The following is a 24,656-nucleotide window of genomic DNA, read 5'->3' on the forward strand; positions in this document are numbered from 1 at the left end:
AGGAGACATAGAAGTGGTATTGTAACGCTGATAACGGCGTCATCGCCACTGGCCATGTTGGTGGAGTACTCGAAACAGCGCAACAGGGCACACAGGTCTCGCATGGAGGCCCAGTCATTGGTGGTGAAGTGTGTCTGATCCACAGTGCGACTGACCCGTGCGTGCTGCAGCTGAAACTCCACTATGGCCTGCTGCTGCTCGCACAGTCTGTCCAGAATATGCAAGGTGGAGTTCCACCTGGTGGGTACGTCGCATATGAGGCGGTGAGCGGGAAGGCCGAAGTAACGCTGTAGCGCAGACAGGCGAGCAGCGGCAGGGTGTGAACGCCGGAAGCGCGAACAGACGGCCCGCACTTTATGCAGCAGCTCTGACATGTCGGGGTAGTTGCGAATGAACTTCTGCACCACCAAATTCAGCACATGCGCCAGGCAAGGGATGTGCGTCAAACCGGCTAGTCCCAGAGCTGCAACGAGATTTCGCCCATTATCGCACACCACCAGGCCGGGCTTGAGGCTCACCGGCAGCAACCACTCGTCGGTCTGTTGTTCTATACCCCGCCACAACTCCTGTGCGGTGTGGGGCCTGTCCCCCAAACATATGAGTTTCAGAATGGCCTGCTGACGTTTACCCCGGGCTGTGCTGAAGTTGGTGGTGAAGGTGTGTGGCTGACTGGATGAGCAGGTGGAAGAAGAGGAGGAGGAAGCTGAGTAGGAGGAGGAGGAGACAGGAGGCAAAGAATGTTGCCCTGCGATCCTTGGCGGCGGAAGGACGTGCGCCAAACAGCTCTCCGCCTGGGGCCCAGCCGCCACTACATTTACCCAGTGTGCAGTTAGGGAGATATAGCGTCCCTGGCCGTGCTTACTGGTCCACGTATCTGTGGTTAGGTGGACCTTGCCACAGATGGCGTTGCGCAGTGCACACTTGATTTTATCGGACACTTGTTTGTGCAGGGAAGGCACGGCTCTCTTGGAGAAGTAGTGGTGGCTGGGAACAACATACTGTGGGACAGCAAGTGACATGAGCTGTTTGAAGCTGTGTGTGTCCACCAGCCTAAATGACAGCATTTCATAGGCCAGTAGTTTAGAAATGCTGGCATTCAGGGCCAGGGATCGAGGGTGGCTAGGTGGGAATTTACGCTTTCTCTCAAATGTTTGTGAGATGGAGAGCTGAACGCTGCCGTGTGACATGGTTGAGATGCTTGGTGACGCAGGTGGTGGTGTTGGTGGTACATCCAATGTTTGCTGGGCGGCAGGTGCCAACGTTCCTCCAGAGGCAGAGGAAGAGGCCGAGGCGGCGGCAGCAGCAGCAGAAGAGGCCGAGGCGGCGGCAGCAGCAGAAGAGGCCGAGGCGGCAGCAGCAGAAGAGGTAGCAGGGGGAGCCTGAGTGACTTCCTTGTTTTTAAGGTGTTTACTCCACTGCAGTACATGCTTTGCATGCAGGTGCCTGGTCATGCAGGTTGTGCTAAGGTTCAGAACGTTAATGCCTCGCTTCATGCTCTGATGGCACAGCGTGCAAACCACTCGGGTCTTGTCGTCAGCACATTGTTTGAAGAAGTGCCATGCCAGGGAACTCCTTGAAGCTGCCTTTGGGGTGCTCAGTCCCAGATGGCGGCGGTCAGTAGCAGGCGGAGTCGCTTGGCGGCGGGTGTTCTGATTTTGCCCACTGCTCCCTCTTTTGCTACGCTGTTGGCTCGGTCTCACCACTGCCTCTTCCTCCGAACTCTGAAAGTCAGTGGCACGACCTTCATTCCATGTGGGGTCTAGGACCTCATCGTCCCCTGCATCGTCTTCCAACCAGTCTTGACCCCTGACCTCCTGTTCAGTCTGCACACTGCAGAAAGATGCAGCAGTTGGCACCTGTGTTTCGTCATCATCAGAGACGTGCTGAGGTGGTATTCCCATGTCCTCATCATCAGGAAACATAAGTGGTTGTGCGTTAGTGCATTCTATCTCTTCCACCCCTGGTGAAGGGCTAGGTGGATGCCCTTGGGAAACCCTGGCAGCAGAGTCTTCAAACAGCATAAGAGACTGCTGCATAACTTGAGGCTCAGACAGTTTCCCTGATATGCATGGGGGTGATGTGACAGACTGATGGGCTTGGTTTTCATGCGCCATCTGGGTGGGAGATAATGTCGGCCACCTAATTGACTAATGCCTGTACCTGCTCAGGCCTTACCATCCTTAGAACGGCATTGGGCCCCACCAAATATCCCTGTAAATTCTGGCGGCTACTGGGACCTGAGGTAGTTGGTACACTAGGACGTGTGGCTGTGGCAGAACGGCCACGTCCTCTCCCAGCACCAGAGGGTCCACTAACACCACCACGACCATGTCCACGTCCGCGTCCCTTATTAGATGTTTTCCTCATTGTTCCCGTTCACCACAATTTTGAGAATGGCAAATTTGGGAATAGTTTTTCAACCCAGAACAAAAAGTGTGCTTTTACGGTCACTACAAATAACTTGACCAGCTAAAACAGTACAGATTTGGTTGAATAGAAATGTGAGACCTGTTTTTTTTTGCGCTGTGTGACAGGTATAGGTTTAATCACAGAATCAGACTTCTATCTGCACGGTAGCATGTGTCTTAGGTTTTTCTGAATGACACTATCACTACCTTCAATGTAAGATATCCTTTTTGGGATAGATTTCAAGTAGGCCTCAAATACCAGAAACTAGTTATTTTGAGAATGGCAAATTTGGGAATAGTTTTTCAATCCAGAAAATAAAAAGTGCTTTTACGGTCACTACAAATAACTTGACCAGCTAAAACAGTACAGATTCGGTTGAATAGAGATGTGAGGCCTGTTTTTTTTGCGCTGTGTGACAGGTATAGGTTTAATCATAGAATCAGACTTCTATCTGCACGCTAGCGTGTGTCTTAGGTTTTTCTGAATGACACTATCAGTACCTTCAATGTAAGATATCCTTTTTGGGATAGAATTTAAGTAGGCCTCAAATACCAGAAACTAGTTAGGCTACTTTCACACGAGCGTTCGGGTGTCCGCTCGTGCGCTCCGTTTGAAGGGGCTCACGAGCGGCCCCGAACGCATCCGTCTGGCCCTAATGCATTCTCAGTGGACGCGGATCCGCTCAGAATGCATCCGCCTGCCAACGCTCAGCCTCCGCTCCGCTCAGTGAGCGGACACCTGAACGCTGCTTGCAGCGTTCGGGTGTCCGCCTGGCCGTGCGGATCCGTCCAGACTTATAATGGAAGTCAATGGGGACGGATCCGCTTGAAGATGACACCATATGGCTCAATCTTCAAGCGGATCCGTTCCCCATTGACTTTCAATGTAAAGTCTGAACGGATCCGCTCAGGCTACTTTCTGACTTAGAAAATTTTCTAAGTAATAATGCAGACGGATCCGTTCTGAACGGATGCGAACGTCTGCATTATCGGAGCGGATCCGTCAGATGAAACATCAGACGGATCCGCTCCGAACGCTCGTGTGAAAGTAGCCTTATTTTGAGAATGGCAAATTTGGAAATAGTTTTTCAATCCAGAAAATAAAAAGTGCTTTTACGGTCACTACAAATAACTTGACCAGCTAAAACAGTACAGATTTGGTTAAATAGAGATGTGAGGCCTGTTTTTTTTGCGCTGTGTGACAGGTATAGGTTTAATCACAGAATCAGACTTCTATCTGCACGCTTGCGTGTGTCTTAGGTTTTTCTGAATGACACTATCAGTACCTTCAATGTAAGATATCCTTTTTGGGATAGATTTCAAGTAGGCCTCAAATACCAGAAACTAGTTATTTTGAGAATGGCAAATTTGGGAATAGTTTTTCAACCCAGAAAAAAAAGTGTGCTTTTACGGTCACTACAAATAACTTGACCAGCTAAAACAGTACAGATTTGGTTGAATAGAGATGTGAGGCCTGTTTTTTTTTGCGCTGTGTGACAGGTATAGGTTTAATCACAGAATCAGACTTCTATCTGCACGGTAGCGTGTGTCTTAGGTTTTTCTGAATGACACTATCAGCACCTTCAATGTAAGATATCCTTTTTGGGATAGATTTCAAGTAGGCCTCAAATACCAGAAACTAGTTATTTTGAGAATGGCAAATTTGGGAATAGTTTTTCAACCCAGAACAAAAAGTGTGCTTTTACGGTCACTACAAATAACTTGACCAGCTAAAACAATACAGATTTGGTTGAATAGAAATGTCAGGTCTATTTTTTAGGCGCTGGGTGACAGGCTCAACTTGCCCCTGATGTAGTATATGGCCAAAAAATAACCACACTGTTGATGGTTAAATGCACTTGGGTGACACAGGCTCAGCCTGCACCAGATGTAGTATATGGCAAAAAAATAATCAGACTGTTGATGGTTAAATGCACTTCGGTGACACAGGCTCAGCCTGCAGCTGATGTAGTATATTGCCAAAAAATAACCAGACTGTTGATGGTTAAATGCACTTCGGTGACACAGGCTCAGCCTGCAGCTGATGTAGGATATAGCACAAAATAACCACACTATTGATGGTTAAATACACTTGGTGATAGCTTGTGCTGGCGCACCACAAGTCACAAAATGGCCGCCGATCACCCCAGAAAAAAAGTGATCTAAAAACGCTCTGGGCAGCCTCAAAAAAGTGAGCAAGTCAATATTAGCACTTCAATGATCCACAGCTGCAGATCGATCGCAGAATGAAGTCTTTTGGAGGAGTTAATCTGCCTAATCTCGCCCTAACGTCGCAACTGCAACCTCTCCCTATGCTTGAATCAGCAGAGTGACGTGCAGCGCTACGTGACCCAAGCTTATATAGAGGCTGGGTCACATGCTGCACTGGCCAATCACAGCCATGCCAATAGTAGGCAAGGCTGTGATGGCCTCTTGGGGCAAGTAGTATGACGCTTGTTGATTGGCTGCTTTGCAGCCTTTCAAAAAGCGCCAAGAAAGCGCCGAACACCGAACCCGAACACGGACTTTTTCGAAAATGTTCGGGTTCGGGTCCGTGTCACGGACACCCCAAAATTCGGTACGAACCCGAACTATACAGTTCGGGTTCGCTCATCCCTAATAACTACTGTTAAGTGGGCACTAAGGCGGCATTATATTGTAGCACAGAGCACTGGGCAGTATTTGGGCGTGGCTAATTGTAAAAATAAAAATGCAGCGTTGCACTATGCACCAGACAATTTTTTACTCCCAGCCCTCCCAGGGTCATAACTTTTATTCTTATCCATTCACATATCTATATGACAGCTTGTTTTTTGCGGGATAAGTTGTACTCTTTAATGGCACCATTTACGGTTGCATACAATGTAGTGGGAAATGGGAACATTTTTTTAAATGGCGTAGAATAAAAAAAAAAAAAGTTCTGTTACAGTTTTATGAGTTTTGTTTTCACAGCATTTTTTTCTTTGCATTGCCATGTTTGCATCAATAAACTTTTAGTTTTTATGTCTATGGAGCTGTGTTAGGGCTCATTTTTTGCTGGACAATATAGCTTTTATTGATACCATGTTAGAGTGTGTACGACTGTTTACTCTCTTTTTATTCAACTTTGTTTAAACTTCTTCTTTTTTTTTTTTTTTTTTTTTACACTTTTTAATAATTCCCCTAGGGAACTTGAACAAGAAATGATTAGATTTCTTCTGACATAGCCTCCAATTTATTAGCATTGGAGTTTATCAGAGTGTCAGGCAGGGTCTTCTTGGGAACATAGCTGCTGCATCCTCGGATCATTCAGAAGGACCGAGCACCATCTGGGTACCCCGATCCTCACTAGGTTTTTGAGATCCCAGATGTTGTAGTCACATTTGACCATGGCATCTGAAGAGTGAAAAGTGTATGACTGACGTTTTTGTCAATTGCATACATTAGCCCTCGGTGTCTGCTGTTTAAAAGCAAGCACTTAGTGTCTTTAGCACCTGCTGTTCTTGCGAGTGGGCACCATCTTTAAATATCCAACTCACAATGTAACGTATATTTAAAGGGTTTTTCTGAGATAATAAAACTAGGTCATCAGTATCTGATCAGTGGGGGTCTGACATCCAGGACCACTGCCGATCAGCTGTTTGAGAAGGCACCGGGGCTCCTGTGAGCGCTGTGCCCTTCTCTGTGCTTTTCCTTGATCAAGTAGCCTAGGTGCAGCTCAGCCCCTCAGCATGATACCAAGCACATGTAAGACCGTGAACCGGGGAGGGAACCCCAGGATACAGCGAAGTCATGGAATAAGGAAAGCGACACGGACACCAGCTCCTGATGCAAAAACAGTAACTTTACTGAACAATGGTATTAACAGTTATTTCAACAGTAGTTACAGAGAGTATATATCCCATACAGTATCAAATACAATGAACAACACAACGTCACATTCCCTTCTCTTGACCCGCAAATGACACTGTTTCACGTGCCCTCAATACTCTCAGCCTAGACGCTGGAGTAGCCTTGTAATGTCCAGAATACCTGATGCTCCAGACTCAGAGTCACGGTACCAGCCCAACAGAACAATCGCACCCAAGGCGGCGTACACAGCAGAGCCCGCAAGTCGATACAGTGCCACAGGGTAACGGACCTGACCGATGGCGCACACGGCAGAGCCTACAAGTCAATAACCGTGCTGCAGAGTCACTGACCTGGTTATGTCCTGTATTCACTGGTTGCTCCAAACAGACAGCAAGTCCCTGCCACATGTGACCCTGCAGAACCTGTAACTCTGACCCTCTGTTCCGATCAGCTTCCTGATGCTGATACTCATTCCTGCGAACAGAATCTGGATCCACACGGTTCTCTCATGCAGCTCACAAAATGGCGGACTTCTTCTCCAAGCTGAGCAACACCACCTCTCATGGTAGCTCCAATCGTTCCACGGCTCTTCCAGCCTTCCGGGTCCCGGTCCTCTCTCTCTGGGAAGCCCTCTGGATCACTGACCCTGGCCTGGTCTTTATCCAATGGCAACTTACACCAACTCGCAAGTTCTTCCATCCACCATGTGGCCTCACAGGGTCTGTATCCACGTTCCACGGTCCAATTGACCTTCCGGGAACCGATCCTTTGTTCCTTGAAAACATCTGCATTGCTGACAGGCATCAGTCACTTCTGACAGTGATTTGACCGCTCCAAGTCCCACAGACCTGAGGATGGCACTGGATCCTGTCTTCAGCCTCTGCACAAACATGTCTCCTCATGTCACCATTTCCTCTATCTCTGGCACACACAGCAGCATGAGACATCATCTGTTTTGCATATTCAAATCTCAGAGTGTGCTGGCTGTAGCTGCAAAACAGTGGCCTCTAGTGCCCAAAATGCCAAATGACAGTTTTCAGAAACAGCATTCAAGAATCAGTGGCTGTTTCTCCATCTTACACACAGCTGCTATACAATGTACGGCGCTGACCGCTGAGCTTGGTGAGCTGTGGGGAGGCCGTGGCGCTACTGCGATTACTTCAATAAACGTATCCTTTTGAATATGCCAGGAAACATTTTCTTCACTTTGGATATTGTTTAGGTTGGCTGGCTGGGGAACTGGGTGGTTCATCTAGGACAGTGATCAGCAACCCGCGGCTCTGGAGCCGCATGCGGCTCTTTTGAACCTTTGCCGCGGCTCTGGCATGGGCATGAGCAGTGTGTGTGCGGCGGCGGCGGGGCAGGCACTGTGCGGCAGCGGCTGGGCAGGCACTGAGATGAGCGCTTCCATTGTGGAAGCGAAGCGCTCATCTCCATAGTGATCTGTTTGCATCGCCGTCCTCAGAACAGCGATACAAAAGGAGGCTGTGCGGATGAGCAGGGCAGGGAGGTGTGTCCCTTTCCTGTTCCTTTGATAGGCTGCCAGCACTACTAGGCCGGCAGCCTATCAGAGGCCGGCCTAGGCGGCGCGATGACTTCATCGCGCCACCTGAGCCGTACAGCGCTGGAGTCGGGACACAGGCCGGAAGAGGCCTGCATCGCATTGCTCCAAAGAGGTAAGTATAAGTGTTAATTATTTATTTTTTTAACTGGCAGTCTGGCACATAATGGTATTATACTGGCACATGATTGGGGAATTTGGGGGGGCTCCTGGAATTACTGGCACATGATTGGGGGGGGGGGGTCTGGTATTACTACTGGCACATGATTGGGGGGGGGGTCTAGTATTACTACTGGCACATGATTGGGGGGGGTCTGGTATTACTACTGGCACATGATTGGGGAGGTCTGGTAATACTGGCACATGATTGGAGGGGGGTCTGGTATTACTGGCACATGATTGGAGGGGGGTCTGGTATTACTGGCACATGATTGGGGGGTCTGGTATTACTGGCACATGATTGGGGTTGGTCTGGTAAAGGTAAATTAAATATTTTAATTAGCTATTAATTTTCAAAAATATATTTTACATTGTTAAGTGAAAAAGTCCTTTTTTTCTTCAGATTGACAGCTGACTGCACGATCCTGTATATAGCATTAAGGTAAGAAACAATATATGCAGTGTTATATTTGTTTTAAATGTCGCAATGGTTTTGCGGCTCCCAGTTTTTTTTTTCCCTTCGGAAACGGGTCCAAGTGGCTCTTTATGTCTTAAAGGTTGCAGACCCCTGATCTAGGACATGGAATGTCCACGTGTGACTGCTGTCCAAACTACTGACTGTAAATAACAGACACAGTTATCAACTAAATGAGTTGCTTAATGAGAAACAATTTGATATAGTGCAGTGCACAATACTGTTCTATTTAGTATACTGTATTGTGTCCGACAATGGACATACAGATGTGGAAAACACACTCATGACGTTCATGTGCTTTCCACATCTGTATGCCACTTCCACAAAAGATAGAACATGTCCTATTCTGGTCCTCAAAATGCAGACCTCGAACCCCTTAGAAGTCAATGGGACTGCAAAAAAATACGGAATCTGTATTTAGCGGATCCGCAACTTGCAGACCACAAAACAGATACAGTTGTGTGCATGAGGCTCCATATGCACACTTCAGCAGGTAGTATCATACAAGATAGGATTAGATACATAGTTCAGCAGGCTGTAGCATACAATATGAGATTAGATACAGAGCTCAACAGGCAGTATCATACAAGATAGGATTAGATACACACTTCAGCAGGCAGTATTACACATGAGAATCTTTGATACAGAAACAGTAGACTTCATCACAAATGATATATTTAGATATAGTAACACTGCAGACAGTATCTGACATGATAAGCTTAGATACACACCAGACAGTATCATACAAGATGGGGTAATATCACATACAACAGACTATGTATCAGGCTTAGCAGGCTTTATCATACATGATAAGATTAGATACAGATGTGCAAGGCAGACGTCATCACGGGCATTGCTGGGCAAGTGTCGGGGCCCACAGCACAGCTGCCAGAGGCCAGAAGCAATGAGCACTCCCATCAATACAGATGGAAGCGCTCATTGCTGGAGTGCCGGGAGCTGTGGTCCTGTCACTCACCGCTCAGCTGCCAGCGCTCCTCCCAGCCTTCAGGCCGTCAGTGCTCCGCCATTCAGCCTGCAGGCCATAGCCTGCTGCCCGGAAATCTGCATACGTTACGCCCACACAGTGCTGCAGGGCGATCTGTGCCTGCAGGGAAGAGAAGTATGTGAGTTTCAAGAACTGGATAAGGTGAGTAGTTACTGTGTTTTTTGTTTTTAATACAGAAGGGTCACAGAGGACTTTATTACTATGGAGGGGGCACAGAGGGCTTTATTACAATGAAGGGGGCACAGTGGGCATTATTACTGTGAAGGGGGCACAATGGGGATTTCTACTATGGAGGGGGCACAGAGGGCATTACTACTATTAAGGGGGCACAATGGGCATTATTACTGTGAAGGGCGCACAATGGGCACTACTACTATGAAGGGGGCACAATGGGCATTATTACTGTGAAGGGGGCAAAGAGGGCATTACTACTATTAAGGGGCACAATGGGCATTATTACTGTGAAGGAGGCACAATAGGCATTATTACTATAAAGGGGGCACAATGGGGATTATTCCTATAAAGGGGGCATAATGGGGATTATTACCATAAAGGGGGCACAGATAGGGCATTACAACTGTGAAAGGGGCACAGAGAGGGCATAACTACTGTGAGGGGGCACACATCTGTACAAAATTACTGTGTAGGTTGTAAAATGAGGGCAATACTACTGTGAGGGGGTACAATTTTTTTTTAAGTATTGGGGGGGGTGCCAGAGAAAGGACCCGCCCCAGGTGCCAAACACCTTAGGCACGCCACTGAAGAAGGGAGCTATTTGCTCCCGGCTCCACCATTGAGCCGCCAGCGCTCCACTGCAGCAGCACGGTGTCCTCACACATCGTCCTGCTGATCTGTGTAGGAGGAGGAGCTGGGAATCAGCCTTTGCTCCTCCTACACAGCAGCACGATGTGTCACAGTATCCTGCTGCTGCTGATGGGGAGTGCAGATCATGGGAGGAGGCAGGTGACTGAGGCGAGGAGTATTTAGGCCTCTTTCACACAAGCGTGATGGATTGGCTCCGGATGGGTTCAGGATGCGTTTAGTGAAACTTGCCCCATTTTGCAAGCAAGTTCAGACAGTTTTGTCTGCGATTGCGTTCAGTTTTTGCGTTTTTCACTGAAGCCCCATTCACTTCTATGGGGCCAGGGCTGCATGAAAAACGCAGAATATAGAACATGCTGCGTTTTTCACACAATGCAGAACTGATGTGTGAAAAAAATGCTCATACACAGACCCATTGAAATGAATGGGTCAGGATTCAATGTGGGTGCTATGTGTTCATGTCACGCATGTCACGCATTGAAAACTCGCTCGTGTGAAAGGGGCATTATTGTTTTTTTTTAAATTATTATTCCTGTGAATGGGGCACATCTGGGCATAACCACTGTGAACGGGGCACTGTGCACATATCTTGGTATATCCAGCGTAAGAGGGCACATATCTTGGCATATCTACTGTGAAGGGGGCACACATCTTGGCATATCAACTGTGAAGGGGGCACAGATTTTGGGATATCTACTGTGAAGGGGGCACATATCTTTGCATATGTACTGTGAGGGGGCACATATCTTAGCATATCAACTGTGAGGTGGCACATATTTTGGGATATCTACTGTGAAGGGGGCACATATCATGGCATATCTACTATTAAGGGGCATGTCTTGGCATATCTACTGTGAGGGGGCACATATCTGTGAGTAGACCTGAGGGACTAAAACACTGGGTAGAAAATAAAAGTAGGCACATAAGGACTGATTCACATATATCCACTCTGTAGCATGCTCTGTGTAAGGTATTTAATCTATAATACATGCAGTTTCATTGCTGTAATCGCCGTGCAAAATGCCACAAGGGGGCCCACTGAGACTTTATCGCCCAAGGGCCCACATGAACCTGGAGCCTACCCTGCAGATGTGATATGATGTGCCTACTGTTTATTGCACTCTAGAGATAGTATTAGTGAGGGAAGAGCCTGTGGACTGTCAGTGATGTGATTTGGAGACACTAGCAGGATTCATATGTGGGTGTAGTAAGATGGGTACAGGAGTTGTAATAGGTGCAGCTGCTGCAGACTGAACAGTGGGGGACGGAGACAGCCCTTGACACATCACTGTGCAAAGCAGCTATGTAAAAAGGAAGCTCTGAATAAAGAGAAATCTGTCAGGATAGTCTGATGCCCAGACAGGGGGAAGGAAACACAGACATTAAACCTTTCAAGACCAAACCATTTTTCACCTTCGTGACCTGGCTAAATTTTGCAAATCTGACCTGTGTCACTTAATGTGGTGATAACTTTAGAATGCTTTTATTTATACAAGCCATTCAGAGATTGTTTTCTCGTGACATATCGTATTTGATGTTAGGGGTAAATTTGGGTCGATAACTTTTACCTTTATATTATAAAAAATGCAAAATTTACTGAAAATTTGAAAAAAATATGTAATTTTCTAAATTTGAATTTCTACATATTAAAGGCAGATAGTGATCACTCATTAGATGTTTTTTTACTTTAGATTCCCTATATGTCTACTTTATGTTGGCATCATTTTAAAATTTACATTTTATTTTTTTAGGACGTTAGAAGGCTTAGAATTTAAGAAGCAATTTTTCTAATTTTCTATAAAATTTTCAAAACTGAAATTTTCAAGGACCGGTTCAGTTCTGAAGTCACTTTGAGGTCCTTACATAATAGAAACCAGCCATGAATGACCCCATTTTAGAAACTACACCCCTCAAATTACTCAAAACTGGTTTCACAAATTATGTTAACTCTTTAGGTGTTCCATAAGAATTAAAGGAAAATGGAGGTAAAATTTAAAATTTTCAGTTTTTGTGCAGATTTTTCATTTTAATCCAATTTTTCCTATAACACAGCAAGGATTAACAGCAAAATGAACCTCAATATCTATTACCCTAATTCTGCAGTTTACAAAAACACCCGATTTATGTTCGTAAACTGCTCTATGGGCACATGGCAGGACGCAGAAGGAAAGGAGCACCACATGGTTTTTGGAGAGCAGATTTTGCTGGAATGGCTTTTGGGTGCCGTGTCATATTTAAAAGCACACTAAGGCACCCCTACAGAAGAAACCCCCAAAAAATTTCGCCATTTTGGAAACTACACCAGTCAAATAATTTATTTAGAGGTTTACTGACCATTGTGATGTCTCAGGCATTTCATAAAATTTAGAAACACAAGGTTGTGAAAATGAAAAATTATATTTTTTACAAGAAAAAGTCGCTGAAGCCCAAATTTTTCACTTTAACAAGGGGTAACAGGAGAAAATGCACCCCATAATTTGTTACCCATTTTCTCCTGAGTACGGCAACACCCCATACATTGTCGTAAACTGCTGTATGAGCAGACGGCAGAATTCAAAAGTAAAGGAGTGGCATCTAACATGGAATTTGCTGAAATAGATTTTAAGGGCCATAGCTTTTTTATAATTTTGTTGATTGTGCTGTGTAGGGGCTCATTTTTTGCAGGATGGGCTATAGTTTTTAATGGTACCGTTTTTGAGTATGACTCTTTGATCGTTTTTATAAATTTTTTTGTGAAGGTGAAGTGGGCTAATATTGCAATTCTGCCATTTTTTTTTTATGAGGTTCTCCATGTGTTATATTTGATAAGATAATTTTATTATGTGGGTTGGTACGGTTTTGGTGATACCAAATTTATATTGTTTTATTTATGTTCTACCACTTTTATATCATAAAATCATTTTTTTATAATAATAATTTTTTTTTGCAGCACCAAAACTAAGACCCATAACTTTTAGATTTTTTTCCATCAATGTAGATGTGTGAGAGCTTGTTTTTTTGCAGGAGGGGATGTAATTTTTACTGGTACAATTTTGGGGTCTTTATGACTTTTTTAGCGCTTTTTATTCCATTTTTTAGGAGGTGAAGCAGGCAAAAAAAATTATTTCTGTCCGTGTTTTTTTAATTTTTTTATGAGGTTCTCCATGTGGTATATTTGATAAGATAATTTTATTCTTCGGGTTAATAAAGTTATGGCAACACCAAATTTGTATTGTTTTTTTCATGTTCTACCACTTTTATATCATAAAATCACTTCTTATTAAACTTTTTTTTTTTTGCATCACCAAAAAAGACCCATAATTTTTTTTTTTCGTCAACATAGTTATTTGATGGCTTATTTTTTGGGGATGACCTGTAGTTTTAATTGATATCATTTTTGGTATGCATATGACTTTTTGATCACTTTTTATTCATTTTTTTGGGAGGTGATAAAAAAAAAAAAAAAGGAATTCCGCTATAGTTTTTTATTTTTACAGCAGTTACCATGATTATTTTTATAGATCAGGTCATAATGGAAGCGTCAATACCAATTATGAGTAGTTTATTTTATTTTTATTTTTTTAATCTCTAAATTAGCGGATATGTGAAAAGGCTATTTATTTTCTTTTCAATTTACATTATTATTATTTTATTTATTTTTTTCCACACTTTTTTTTATTAAGTCCCACTTGGATCTTGAAGATCCAGTGGGGCTTATGGCTGTACTATACTTTGCAATGCTCTTGCATTGCAAATTATAGTACTGTCAGGTTTCCTGGTAGATGGCAACACTGGACCACCGGCTGCCATGGCAACCATCGGGCCTCTACCATCGCAGTGCGGAATCCCGATGGTTAACCCCATGGATTCTGCTGCCACGGCATCCAAGGGGTTATAGCAGAGTGTCTGAGCCGCCGCCATCACATTTAGGAGGACCGCAACAGGGGGGACAGATGGGGGCAGGGGGCTCATATGAGGGCAGTGGACACAGACCGGCACAGTTAGGGACACAGGCGGCACGGTGGGAGACAGGGCCGGCGCATGTAGAGCACAGCCGGCAAAAGGTAGATTGCGCACAGGGCACAGAGGGGGGAGGCAGGAGATACTAGAACACACAGATAGGGGCACCGATCACATTAGGGCGCACATATCAGCTAATGCCTGATTTCAGGCTCTGATCTGCAAAGTGCAGATCAGAGCCTGAAACCAGCATTTTAACATTGCCGTGCTCCGATTGGTTAGTCTGCACAGACTAACCAATCGGAGCGATCTTTGGCAGAGGACCTCTCTAATTGGTCCCTTGCCGGCATTACTGTGTTCTGCATTTGCAGCGCTTGGATTAAAGAGCTGCCATAACGTTTATATATGTGCTATCTGCACGGTGTATGTGCAGATAGCACGTACATAGCCGTATGGCAGTTGTGAAGGGGTTAAAGACAAGTATTGGGGGCATATGTATGGATAGTGAGGAGTGTTAGGAGCACAAAAAGAAATTAGAATTTTAGACCGGACAACCTCTTTGAATTATAGCTGTAGATAGATTTAACTCTTTGGTGACATCTGATGTAATAGTATCTCACAGCGGGAAGTGACTTTGCGCAAAATGGACATACTATTACGTCATGATTAGAGATGAGCGAATCGAATCCGAATTTCCTCACGCTTCGTGGTAACGAATCGCATTTTTTCCTAAAATAGCTGATGCATGTGTGAGGAAATAGAGCAAGGAACTCTGGGAAGGCGGGATCACCTAAAATATGCCATACATGCAGCCAATCAGCAGCCGGCCAGCCCTGTGATGTCACAGCCCTATATTAGCTGTTGTGTGGTGAAGTGCTAAAATTACAGCTGTGCAGTTATATGTTCTAAAGCCTTTTGTGGCATGTATTAGTGGCAAAAGAAAAATATTTTTGCCGTTCAGAGGTGCAGTTATATGTTCTACAGCCTTTTATGGCGTGTATAAGTGGCAAAATAAAAATATATTTGCCGATCAGCCGTGCAGTTATATGTCTAAAGCCTTTTGTGGCGTGTATTAGTGGCAAAAGATAAAGAAAAAGTACTCAATGATGATAATGTAGCTGATCGCACTTGGGAGTCGGGTGATAAAGGGGCTTCATTATCATCGGAAGAAGAGGGTGGTTGCCTGTGAGGCAGCAGCGGAGCCAGCAAGTCGCTAGCGTGGCCGGGAGTCAGCATGATGGCAGCAGTGGGAGCTCAGTAGCCAAACGTGCCTGGGGTAGACCACCCACTTTGCAGGAGCCTACCTGCCCGGGAAGTGGCGGTGCACGGGTTCATGGAGGCAGCAGTCAGTAAAATAAGCTACTCAGCGGTGTGACAGTTTTTTGTTAAGCCGCCGGAGGAGGTGAACATGGCCATATGTAGAATCTGTGGGCAGAAGGTGAAGCATGGCCAGAGTGTCAATTTTGGCACCACAGCCCTGCGTCAACATATGCAGCGTTACCATAAGGTGGCCTGGGAGAACCATGGCTCCGATGTGGTGGTCCAGGCTGCTGCAGTAACTGCTGCATCACCCAGTAGCACGCAGCCGATTTCAGGCAGTCAGGGCTCCACCACCTCAGCAGAAGGGAGCTGTCTGTCCTTCCCATCATCCGCTGGTCCTGGTGCTCCTGCTCCCCCCCCTCCTAATCCTCATCAGTCATTCCATCAGCAATCGATCACCGAAGCGATTGCCAAGAGACAACAGTATGCGTGCATACAACGGTGCAGAAGCTGAAAATGCTCCTGGCCAAGTTGCTGGTGCTGCAGTCCTTGCCTTTCCAAGGTGTGGACTCTGCACCTTTCAGACAACTGATGGCTTGTGCCAAGCCGAGGTGAAGAGTACCAAGCCGTCATTTCTTTGCCAAAAAGGCAGTACCAGCCCTGCACACACATGTAGAACAGAAGGTGGGCCAGTCCTTGAGCCTGTGGGTGTCTGCCAAAGTGCATGGCAGCGCTGACGTGTGGAGCTGTAACTACGGTCAGGGACAATGCATATCCTTTGCGGCCCACTGGGTGAATGTGGTTCCTGCCCAGCCACACCAGCAACTTGGCCAGGTGACGCTGCTTACGCCTCCACATTCTCAATCCATTGGTCCTGCAACAATGTCCGCCTCTTCCTCCTCATCCTCCACCGTGTCTTCAGCCTTTACTGCAGGGACAATTCACAGTGCCCCTCCTGCATACCACATGTGCAGGGCACAGCGGTGTCATGCTGTTCTGCACCTCGTTTTCCTGGGCGAACTGAGTCACACAGGGGAGGAACTGCTCCGTGTCCTTCATCAAGAAATTGATTCATGGCTTTCTTTGCGACAACTGAAAATCGGAACCATGGTGACCGACAACAGGAAGAACATGGTGTCGGCGCTGCGTCAAGGAGGGCTGAGCCATGCACCCCACATAGCACACTTGTTCAATATGGTTGTCAAGCTGTTCCTTAAGTCTTCCTCCCATCTGCAAGACATCCTAAAAATGGCCAGGAAACTTTGCATGTGCAGTAAGCCGGATTGCGACTAATGCACATTGCCGCAAAATTAATGGTTTTTAGTTTGTGACGCCAATTGCAATGTGCGCAGGTTATAGTCTCAGGGCCCTTTAAGATGTTGCAACTCACGTACTAGGTGAGGAATGCCAGAGGGGGATAATGTCTCTGTATAATAGGTATTGTGTCAACGGTGTCTCCTACCTTGGTACGGCTGGACTCCTGGATCCTGGCTCACTTGCAATAAAATGAGTGTGGTTAATAGGAGCAACTGAGGAACTTGGGTAATAGTAAATGAGATCCAGACTGGTGATATAATCCAACTTGTCTTTACTTAATGGGTGCAGCAGAAATCCATACAGGTACAGCAATAGTCTTTAGGTCCCAGCAGGTATTGGCAATGTATGGCAGGGGTTAATGCCTCTTCTGCTCTTATACTATATGCCTAGTGAGTCTGGCAGGTATTTATCTTCTGCTCTATCTGTCTTCTGCTTGGGTATGGGCCTGACTAGCTAAGGAGGAATTTGGCTTCTACTGGTCTCTGGATATGTACTCACAGCTTGGCTCACAGGGAATGCTTCTTCCTGGAGGCTGGAGATGGCTGCTTTTCTTGTCAACCAGCTGAGGCTGATGGCTCAGGCTGGGAAGAGTGTCTTGGCCTCAGCCGAGGCTCGATCCTGTCTTGGGATCCCTGTTTCTGGGAGCTCCTACTAACACAGCCTTCCCCTAGCCGGGGTGGCTGGTACACTAACTAGAACTTTCTTTCCTCCCCATGAGACAGGACATGGGACAGCCCACTTCTGCTCACAGAGGAGGGGGAGCTAAAACTGGAATGAACTATTCCAGTCTAGCAATACTAAACTGGCTATGGTCCTGCTAAATACATTGCTGCCACCTGCTCTTGTACAGGGAAATTACAGCATAATATATGAAACAGGCATAGAAAATACATACAATAATGAAATGCATTGTTAGATTACACAGGATGACAATACACATATACCTAACATGCCGTAGCAGGGAGAAAGAGTTTAGTGACATACTCTAGGATGTTACACATGCACTTCAGCCACTCGTACACAGAAAAGCACTCCCTCCTTGAGCTGCAGCGGCAGAACGGCATGCCCCAACATAGGCTGATATGCGATGTTTCCACCCGTTGGAATTTCACCCTCCATATGTTGGACCGACTATACGAACAGAGAGACCATAAATGATTACTTGATGTTCCAATCGGACAGGAGTACTACCCTGTGTAACTTTGATGTCAGCCAGTGGCAGCTCATGCGTGGCACCTGCCATTTGCTCAGGCACTCTGAGGAGGCCATGTTATTTGTCAGTCGCCAAGACTACGGGATGAATGATGTCATTCCACTGATTCATGTCCTGAACAGATGCTGGCTGGTCAGGGGACTGGAGATGTGGCGCCTAGATCTCATGGCCACATGAGCCCTGTGGGGGATGAACTGAAGGAGAAGGAGGACATTGGAGCGCAAGCAATGTGTAGTGAAATGGGTGTTTTTTATACACAGGTGACAGGAGAGGAGGAGCAGGAGCAGCCAGAAGAGCTACAGGGCGATGAGGAAGAGGAGGCAAAATTGCGTAGTGACAGCCGAATTTTCACCATTCGGCAGAGGGATGACTTCTGTCTCTCCACCTTGTTGGACCTTTTGGATGGGGGCCTTTTTTTTTTTTTTTTTACACCCACTGAAAAGGAGGACAAACTGAACTATGATAGAGACATCCTATGTAGTCAGTTGGCCGCTGCCTATCTGCGCCATTGTCCATCCTCTCGCAGGTCTGACCGAGGGGGCCCTCTGTGCTCACGTTCCACTGCCATAGCTGCTGGGGAGGGGTGGGTTGGCAGGAGCAGTACCAGCTCCATCAGCAGCAGCCTGAGTCTATAGTTGCTGAAGAGTAGCTTACTTCACCCGCATAGTGAAGAAACTACTCACCAGCAGCAGGTAGATCTGGAGCAGGACCTGAACCAGCAGGTGGTGGCATATTTGGACAGCACCCTGCCTCCCCACATTAAAGATCTGCTGGACTACTGGGTAGCCAAACTGGATTTGTGGCCGCAACTAGCAGAGATTGCCCTGGAAAAGCTGTCCTGCCTGGCCAGTAGTGTGGCATCAGAGTGGGGGTTTAGTGCGGTGGGGGCTATAGTCACCCCAAAAAGAACTCGCGTGTCCACTCAAAATGTGGAGAGACCTTTGTCAATATGAATCAGGCATGGATCAGCCAGGATTTCCAACCACCAATTCCTGATGCATCAAACTAGACCAGTTTCTTCTGACTACCTGCCTCAGCTGCTACTCTGATGCTGCCACCCGCCTGATGCCACACATCTGATGCCAAGTTTTCCTTCTTTCAGCCACCTTCATCAGCGGGTACTGGTATTACCACCCTCCGCCCCACTCTGTCACCGGGTCACTTTGTGGTGTCCTGATGCAGCTGCTGCTGCCATCTCCACACTATGTCACCTTGCCACTCTGTGGTCTCCTGATGCTTCTGGTGCTGCTGCTGCTACTGCCTGTCACCGCCAGCTCTCTGAGAAGCTCTGGCAGACGTTCTTCTGTACCTCTTGCATGATGTTCTTTGTTTTGGTTTCACTTTGTCATCTCTTTTCCTTCTCCCAGCTGTCATCTATTTACACTGATTGCCTCCCTTTATATTCCCTCCCATACTGCCTCACTTTGCGGTTTATACTACTTCCTAGATTGTGTTCACTGCTAGAGGCTGCAACTGCTGGTTCCTCAGATAAGTCTTTTTCCTTTATTTGTGTTTCCGTGCTGGCTTGATTCTAGGTGACCCTGACTCCCTCCGTATTAAGTGCAGGGAGCCGGTGGTCGGGTCCCCTCACTATTATAGGGTTTTCAGGTTTCATACAGTCTTGGTACAAGGGCATGCAATCGTCTATCATAAAGATCTTTGCATGGGCATAGCAGTCAGGGAGAGCTCTAGGGGTTTTATAGGGCTCACCCATATGTTCCTTAGTTTGGGATCAAGTCAGTCGGATGTTTATTTATAACTTCCAGTTTTCTGCAACACCATCCGTGACATTATAAACCGCCAATACCGTCTTAAGCATGGATCCGGTTTCAGCCTTAAATGACAGCATGCAGGGTCTTTCACTGGAGGTAGCAGATCTCCGTAAAACTGTGTCTCAGTTTCAGGTGACCGGTTCTGCTTGCGTTCATGGCGTTTGTTCCGAGCCTAAGATCTCGCTTCCGGATACGTTCTCCAGGGGTAGTGAGAATTTTGTTCGCTTTAGAGAGGCTTGCAAACTCCATTTTCGCCTACTTCTCCATTCCTCTGGTGATGAGGAGCAGAGGGTGGGGATCATCATATCGCTGTTAAGGGATAACGCTCAGTCTTGGGCCTTTTTGCTGCCGGTTGAGGCACGGCCCCTCCGATCGGTGGATGAATTTTTTGTAGCCCTGGGGCAGATATATGATGACCCGGATCGTATTGCTCTGGCTGAATCTAAACTGCGTCTTTTATGCCAGGGTAAACAGTCCGCAGAGATATATTGTTCAGAATTTCGGAGATGGGCAGCTGATACTGGTTGGAATGATGCTGCACTCCGAAGTCAATTTTGCCATGGTCTTTTGGAGGGATTGAAAGATGCATTTGCCTTTCATGAGAGACCTGCCTCGTTGGAGTCTGCCATGTCTCTAGCTGTTCGTATTGACAGGCGTCTTAGAGAGAGAGAAGAGACCACTCCTTCCTGTCATATTCAGTCCAAGGACAGTGGGGCGGTCTCATTCAGTGCGCAGGGGCCTCAGTCTCTCTCAATCCCCTCTGAGGAGGAGGCCATGCAGCTGGGTTTGCTTGCCTCTAATAGTAGAGGATGCAGCTCTCAGAGGAGGGTTTGTTTCTGTTGTGGGGGTATTAATCATTTGGCAAATGTTTGCCCCTCTAGGAGATTCAGGGAGTTTTCTGAGGGTAATAAAGAAACAAAAAGAAAAAAACCCTCTAAAAACTTTCCATCTGTTACTATTGGCAAGGTTGATGCGGAAATTGAAGGTTGCTTGTAGTTCCTGTTTTGTCCTACCTGCCATGGTGGCGCTAGATAGCAAGAACATTGTTTGTGAGATTTTTGTAGATAGTGGAGAAGCTGTCAATCTCATTGATAATCAATTTGCTATAACACATGGTTTCCAGGTATGCACTTTGGGAAAGGATATACCTGATTTTGCTATCGATTCCGCTCCACTTTCTCAAAAATCGTTAAAGGGCATAGTTCACAATATCTGTTTGACTGTGGCTAATGCTCATGTTGAGGATATGTCATGTTTCGTTCTAAGCGGATTACCTACTCCTCTAGTGTTGGGGCTACCCTGGCTCACTAAACATAACCCCACCATTGATTGGCAAGCAAGGCAAATAAATGGTTGGAGTGACTTTTGCAGAGAGAATTGCCTCACGGCGTCTCTTTCAGAAGTTTCTACCAAGACTGTACCATCTTTTCTCTCAGAATTTTCGGATGTGTTTTCAGAGAGTGGTGTCCAGGAGTTGCCCCCTCACCGGGAGTACGATTGCCCTATTAATCTTATCCCAGGCACCAAGCTGCCAAAATCACGTTTATATAATCTCTCCCAACCTGAAAGACTTATATCTCTGAGCCTGAGAAAGGGACACATCCGACCCTCGAAGTCACCTGTTGCCGCTGTTTTTTTTTTTTGTTAAGAAAAAAGATGGTTCTTTAAGACCATGTCTGGATTTCAGGGAGCTGAACTGTATCACAATTCGTGACCCTTATCCGCTTCCTCTGATCCCGGACCTGTTTAACCAGATTGTTGGGGCTAAAGTTTTTTCTAAGTTGGATTTAAGAGGGGCATGCAACCTAGTCAGGGTCAGGGAAGGGGACGAATGGAAGACGGCCTTCAATACCCCTGAGAGCCCTTTCGAGAATTTGGTTATGCCCTTTGGTTTGTTGAATGCTCCTGCCGTCTTCCAACATTTTGTGAACAGCATTTTTTATTATTTAATGGGGAAATTTGTACTGGTGTATCTAGATGACATTTTGATTTTTTCTCCTGATTTCAAAACTCATAGGGACCACCTACGTCAGGTCTTGCTCATTCTGCGGGAGAATAAATTGTACGCTAAACTGGAAAAATGTGTGTTTGCGGTTCCGGAGATTCAATTTCTTGGTTTTCTTCTCTCCGCTTCTGGTTTTCGCATGGACCCTGAGAAGGTCGCGCTGTGCTTAATTGGGAGCTTCCTGAGAATCAGAAGGCGCTGATGCAGTTTTTGGGTTTTGCCAATTATTACAGGAAGTTCATTTTGAATTATTCCTCTGTTGTTAAGCCACTCACTGATATGACTAAAAAGGGGGTAGATGTTTCCTCCTGGTCGGTAGATGAGCTTAAGGTCTTTTCTAGTATCAAAGAGAGTTTTGCTTCCGTTCCCATCTTGGTACAACCTGATGTCTCTCTGCCTTTCATTGTTGAGGTGGACGCTTCTGAGTTGGGTGTGGGTGCGGTCTTGTCTCAGGGTCCCTCTCCTGCCAAATGGCGACCGTGTGCTTTTTTCTCAAGGAAACTCTCCTCCTCAGATAGAAATTACGATGTGGGAGATAGGGAGTTGTTGGCTAAAAAAATTACCCTTTGAGGAATGGCGCCATTGGCTAGAGGGAGCCAGACACCCTATTACCGTGTTTACCGATCATAAGAATCTGGCCTACTTGGAATCAGCCAAGAGTCTGAACCCAAGACAGGCAAGATGGTCTTTATTCTTTTCTAGGTTTAATTTTGTTGTCACGTTCCGCCCTGGGGTTAAAAATGTGAAGGCTGATGCCCTGTCACATTGTTTCCGGGATGGGGGAACTTTGAAGACCCGGGTCCCATTTTGGCTGAAGGGGTGGTCGTCTCTGCTCTTTATTCTGATTTGGAGGCAGAGGTTCAGGCAGACCAGGCAGAGGCTCCTGATCTTTGTCCTCCTGGGAGGTTGTTTGTGCCTCTCGCTTTACGACACAAGGTTTTTAAGGAGCACCACGATACTGTCCTTGCTGGGCACCCGGGGAGTAGAGCCACAGTGGATCTCATTGCTCTGAGTGTCACGGGGTTCCGAAGGTGCACTCGGTCCCCCATTGCCCGCAGAACTGTTGCTTAGCTTTTGGAATGAGGTTCTGTGTTTGACCTCATTTCCAGGGCGGCTTTACTAGCTGGGTGTCTCCCTGCTCCTAGTCTGCCTTGAGTGTCGAGCTGATCACTCGGTGCTCGACTGGTTGGTCTGTCGGTTATGTGACGCTGGCCACGTCACATGACCCTCACTCCCCACTATAAATACAGGCAGCCTGCTGGCTACAGGTTGCCTGTTAATTTCTAGGTTCCCGGCTATTTGTTGGACTGCTGAATACTTACCTGATCCTGTTCCTGACCATCCTTTTGCCTGCTCCTCTTGTACTGCACTTCCGCCCTGGTATTGTGACCTCGGCTCCCACCTGACTACTCTCTTAGGACTCCTCTTGTACTTCTCTGCTCTCCTGATATTTATGACCCCGGCTTCTCCTGACAATTCTCTGCTTGCTCCATTTGTACTTTGCAGCTTTCCTGGTATTGACTCGGTCCGTTCACGTCCTGTTGTTTGTCTGTCTGTCATCCCTGCACTTACTCCAAGTTAGGGATTGCCGTCCAGTTGTCCCCTGTCATTAGGACTCGCGAGGCAAGTAGGCAGGGCCAGGGGTAAGGGTGGAGCGCAGTGGTCACTTCCCTCCCCCCTGTGTGTGTGTGTACGCGACCGTTACAGATTAACAGGCCCAATAACCACTGTATTATGAATCCTCTGGTGACCCTGACTGACCATGTCTCTAATCTGACGCAGAGGGTGCAGGAGTTAGGGGAAAAACTCAGTTCTTTTGAGTTAGGGCAAGGTTCTTCCACTCCTCAGGCCTCCAGTCCACATTTTGAACCGCAGATTAAGCTCCCAGAACCCTTTTCTGGAGACCGGAGGAAGTTTCTCTCTTTTAAGGAGAGTTGCAAACTTTACTTCCGTTTGCGCCCCGTGTCCTCTGGCCCCGAGAGTCAACGCGTGGGCATTATCATTTCCCGATTACAGGGTGATCCCCAGGACTGGGCGTTCTCTTTACTTGCTGGCACCAGTTGTTTATATTCTGTGGAGGGGTTCTTTCAGGCCTTGGGTACCCTCTATGATGAACCAGACAGGGCTCTAGTAGCCGAGATGGCTCTAAAGGCACTGGTTCAGGGCAATTTACCAGCGGAGGATTATTGCACCCAATTCAGAAGGTGGTGTGTCCCCTCAGGATGGAACGAACCAGCCCTGAAGAGTCAGTTCAGGTCAGGTCTGTCTGATAAATTAAAGGATCTTCTGGTCAGTTATCAACTTCCAGAGACCTTAGAGGAGATGATGACCCTTGTTGTCCGACTTGACCGACGGGTTAGAAAGAGACGACAGGAACAACAGTTCTCTTCCCAGATGGTGGTCCAGCCAGAGGCCTATCCCAGAGACAATGCTGAGGTCTCCACCGAGGAACCCATGCAGGTTGGCATGACCCGAGGGAATCTTCGCCGCAGACGTGGAGAATTCTTTTACTGTGGAGATCCTGACCATTGGATCAACCAGTGTCCTAAGAAGGTCCTCTCTGTCAAGTCTCCTAAGACAAGGCAACCTAAAGACCAGGTACACCCTGAATTTTCTAAATGTAAGCTTTCGGTACCCATTACGATTTCTCTGGGAGTAGATAAATGGCCGGGTAAGGCCTTAATTGATTCTGGCTCAGCGGCTAGCTTTATTGACTCTGAGTATGCTGTAAGATTGGGTATTCCTATGTTTGCCTTACCAACTCCTATCCATGTCATGGCTATTGATGCTACTCCTCTTATTGGTGGTACGGTGAGCTTATGTACCTCGGAGATTTCTCTAACCGTGGGTGTGTGCCACTCAGAGAGATGTTCGCTTCTAGTCCTGGA

Source organism: Bufo bufo, chromosome 1 (genome assembly GCF_905171765.1).
Source record: "Bufo bufo chromosome 1, aBufBuf1.1, whole genome shotgun sequence".
Lineage (NCBI taxonomy): Eukaryota > Metazoa > Chordata > Amphibia > Anura > Bufonidae > Bufo > Bufo bufo.